We start from the raw sequence: 4,666 nt of genomic DNA, 5'->3' as shown, positions 1-4,666 counted from the left end.
GAAATGGACGGTSAAACAACGAACCCTTAACTTACCCACTCAGCAAGATGTCTGTTTCCCTTCACGTTGACTGGGGCGGTGGTGGTGTCCCCTCTATCTGTAGAAACACAACAGGACAACAGGACACATTAACACACACACTGTATTTGTGACTGACCAATCATCTTGACCGTTGAGGTGTGGTCAGAACACACAGACCATCGCTTGTAGTTAAGGTAGGTACAGTAGTTTAACTCCCTCTTTTGGGGATTGTTTTAGTTATGGTTGACCAGACCTTTTTTCTCCACAACAACCCCATCTCCTGCCCTCCCAGCTCCAGTCCTGCTCTCCACATCACCCCACAACAACCCCCATCTCCTGCCCTCCCAGCTCCAGTCCTGCTCTCCACATCACCCCACAACAACCCCATCTCCTTCCCTCCCAGCTCCGGTCCTGCTCTCCACACCACCCACAACAACCCCCATCTCCTGCCCTCCCCAGCTCCAGTCCTGCTCTCCACATCACCACAACAACCCCCCATCTCTTCCCTCCCAGCTCCGGTCCTGCTCTCCACATCACCCCACAACAACCCCATCTCCTGCCTCCCAGCTCCAGTCCTGCTCTCCACATCACCCCACAACAACCCCCATCTCCTTCCCTCCCAGCTCAGTCCTGCTCTCCACACCACCCACACAACAACCCCATCTCCTGCCCTCCCAGCTCCAGTCCTGCTCTCCACATCACCCCACAACACCCCCATTCCTCCCTCCCAGCTCCGGTCCTGCTCTCCACACCACCCCACAACCCCCATCTCCTGCCCTCCCAGCTCCAGTCCTGCTCTCCACATCACCCCACAACAACCCCATCTCCTTCCCCAGCTCCAGTCCTGCTCTCCACACCACCCCACAAGCTGAACGGAAGTGGTGTTGTTTTAATGTGATGCATTCCAGCGCCGTATGGGAGGGGTGCGGGAGGGAGCGTGCTGAGCGACAGCAGGCGTGTGGCGTATGAGGCGTTCTGGCACGGGGAGCAAAGGATGAACGACCCAACCAGACAACGATAGAATGACAGCGGAAGTGAGGGAGGAAAAGGAGACAAGAAGGCAGGCTGTCTTCTGTCTGTCAGCTCCCTGAACTGCTGGCCATCGTATCGGGCTGTGTGTGTGTGTGTGTGTGTGTGTGTGTGTGTGTGTGTGTGTGTGTGTGTGTGTGTGTGTGTGTGTGTGTGTGTGTGTGTGTGTGTGTGTGTGTGTGTGTGTGTGTGTGTGTGTGGAAGAAGTGACGTGTGCATAAGCCGGCATTAAAGTGTATGTATATGACTCAATGAGTAGGTGGTCTGTTTATGACTGGTAGGGTATCATAGCAGGACAGTAGTTTAACACAGCTACAGTACTTAGTGAGTGAAGGCAGGGTATCATAGTAGGACAGTAGTTTAACACAGCTACAGTACTTAGTGAGTGAAGGCAGGGTATCATAGTAGGACAGTAGTTTAACACGCTACAGTACTTAGTGAGTGAGCAGGTATCATAGTAGACAGTAGTTAACACAGCTACAGTACTTAGTGAGTGAAGGCAGGGTATCATACTAGGACAGTAGTTTAACACAGCTACAGTACTTAGGCTCTCTAATCACATACTGCACCTGTGCATCAGAAGACCAAGGTTAAGGAAGTGCCACAGATGTGTGTGTTAACAGAGCTGCTGTCTCTGTTTGTGGTTCAATATGTGTGTGTGTAAGCAGAGCTGCTGTCTCTGTCTGTGGTTCAATGTGTGTGAACAGAGCTGCTGTCTCTGTCTGTGGTTCAATGTGTGTGTGTAAGCAGAGCTGCTGTCTCTGTCTGTGGTTCAATGTGTGTGAACAGAGCTGCTGTCTCTGTCTGTGGTTCAATGTGTGTGTGTAAGCAGAGCTGCTGTCTCTGTCTGTGGTTCAATGTGTGTGAAAGCTGCTGTCTCTGTCTGTGGTTCAATGTGTGTGTGTTCTTTACAGGGTTCTGTGTGAACCAGGTTATAACCCATGACCTATGTATTTAGATGGCTGTGCAGTGACTTTACTGATGTGTGACTTTACTGATGTGTGACTTTGAATAACAGGATATTTGACCCCTGCCTGACACACATCACTGTGAGCCTCTCAAAGTACACAGTGTGACTGTAATTCATACAAAAAGATGTTTGATACTTTCCAAAGCCAAACCGGTGAAGTGACACTGACAGAAAGGCGCTATAAACCTGTTGGTGTAATTAATGAGTGTACCTGTGTTTCTTGTACCTGTGTACCCACTCACAGGTACACAACACACTATACAGTCTCAGCTGATCGTATCGGGCTGTGTGTGACGCCAGAGACTGACTGTTGACAACACATTGCTGTCAGCATCAAAAGGACACAACCGCTCCAGTAACACATTTTCATCATACCGCTCCTCAGGCGACACCGCTGATGGAAGGGCAGCCTGTTTGTGTGTCTGTCTTTCATGTTGACTTCTAACATAATTGCTTAGAGACAAACTCTATGTCCACTTCATGAGTTCATCACAAACCCTGTGTTTGTTTATTCTCCATCAGACTGGGTTCAAATACTATTTGAAATCATTTAAAATAGGTATCTGTGTTTTGATTTATCTTGCCTGTTGGAATGGAACCAATAGAAAATTATTGAAATGGAAAACTGCAAACCCCGCCCACCTGGCCCTCCAGGCAAGCTAAAGCAAATGCTCAAAGTATTTCAACGATTTTGAATAGTATTTGAATCCATGTCCAACTGGGATTGGATTGAACCAAACCGCTTGATATGGGTGACTGGTGCTGAGAGTCGTTAGGCCCTGGGCTTCCCCAGCAACATATTCATTCAGATATTTATTTATGCGGGCTCCTTTAAGCTGTTTTCCTCCAGTTGATTAAACTCAACAAGCGAACAGATGTATGCATACATCCACACACACATGCTGTACAATCTGGACACACAGAGAGAGAAATAAGTATACATTCTTGCACACGCGTACAACACAACATACACACACACACATCTCTTAACTCTCCCTCCAATCTAGAAGTTGTTTTTCTCCAGTATCCTGCACCACCCCGTCATCCAGAAACCTTTGTCCATCCAGAAACCTTGTCCATTCAGAACCTTGTCATCCCAGAAACTTGTCATCCAGAAAACCTTGTGCATCCAGAAACCTTGTCTCCAAGAACCTTGTCATCCAGCCAAGCTTCATAAAGGTGGAGACATCTCCTTGTCACAAGAAACACACGTCCTAACAGAGACTACACCTGTATGCACCAAACACCAGAGACTACGCTGTATGCACCAACACCAGAGACTACACTGTATGCACCAACACCAGATACTACACTGTATGCAACCAACACCAGAGACTACACTGTATGCACCACCACCAGAGACTACGCTGTATGCACAACACCAGAGACTACGCTGTATTGCACCAACACCAAGAGACTACGCTGTATGCACAAACACCAGAGACTACGCTGTATGCACCACACAAGACACGAGCACACGCCGTAAGTATGCACCAACACCAGAGACTACGCTGTATGCACCAACACCAGAGACTACACTGTATGCACCAACACCAGAGACTACGCTGTATGCACCAACACCAGAGACGATGCTGTAAGCCCAACACCCAGAGACTAACACTGTATGCACAAACACCAGGAGACTACACTGTATGCACCAACACCAGAGAACTATCGACTGTAAATGCACCAACACCAGAGACTACACTGTATGCACCAACACCAGAGACTACACTGTATGCACCAACACCAGAGACAGATGCTGTATGCACCAACACCAGAGAGACTACACTGTATGCACCAACACCAGATACTATGCTGTATGCACCAAACACTGACTCACTCTCTGGCTGACAGTCACACAGTTAAATACACACTCACAATCAATGGTGAAGAACACACACACACCGTTTACGTCTGAAAATAGTCCCCGGTCGCAGGGTTTGGCTTTTTGGCTTGCTGTTAGTGGCTTCTTCAGACATGAGATCTGTGCAATGTGCTTATTTTCTATATGGGAGTGACCTAAGGTAAGTGGAGATTCAGCTTGTGTGTGGTGTGTGTGTGTGTGTGTGTGTGTGTGTGTGGTGGTGTTGTGTGTGTGTGTGTGTGTGTGTGTGTGTGTTGTGTGTTGGTGTGTGTGTGTGTGTGTGTGTGTGTGTGTGTGTGTGTGTGTTCATCACTGTAGGCTCTGTAGGTAATCTCTGCTGGATGTATAGTCAATCTCTGCTTGACCTCAACACAGAGACATGTGGTTCTGGTCTGGGTGGATACTGGCCTCAAGACTAAATATTGACCATCTAAAAATATAGGAGTACGGCCCTGAAAACAGATGTACTCAAACAACTCAAGAATAGACACAATTGATTTAGTCTCTATCTTTGAAGTCTCTCTGTCCATCTCTAACCCATAACCTCTCTCACTCTTCATCTCATCTCTAAACCCATCACCTCTTCACTCTCCATCTCATCTCTAACCCATCAACTCTTCACTCTCCATCTCATCTCAACCCATCACCTCTTCACTCTCATCATCTCTAACCCATCACCCTTCACTCTCCATCTCATCTCTAACCCATCACCTCTTCACTCTCCATCTCATCTCTAACCCATCACCCCTTCACTCTCCATCTCACCTTAACCGCATCAC

At 48.0% G+C, this 4,666-nt stretch overlaps 1 long non-coding RNA gene across 1 annotated transcript in view; it reads left to right on the top strand.

Annotated features, from left to right (window-relative positions):
- Positions 1–1,617, top strand: part of LOC139025604 (uncharacterized) — a 6,366-nt gene extending 4,749 nt beyond the window's left edge. Inside the window, exons 2-3 of the long non-coding RNA XR_011477206.1 lie at positions 1,332–1,465; positions 1,512–1,617. This is a non-coding gene — a long non-coding RNA (uncharacterized lncRNA). The remainder of the gene's footprint in view (positions 1–1,331; positions 1,466–1,511) is intronic.
- The last annotated feature ends 3,049 nt before the right edge of the window (positions 1,618–4,666 follow it).

This window comes from Salvelinus sp. IW2-2015, unplaced genomic scaffold (assembly GCF_002910315.2).
Source record: "Salvelinus sp. IW2-2015 unplaced genomic scaffold, ASM291031v2 Un_scaffold2938, whole genome shotgun sequence".
Classification (NCBI taxonomy): Eukaryota; Metazoa; Chordata; class Actinopteri; order Salmoniformes; family Salmonidae; genus Salvelinus; species Salvelinus sp. IW2-2015.
The sequence above is the reverse complement of the archived record's forward strand: the minus strand, read 5'-3'. Positions and strand labels throughout refer to the sequence as shown.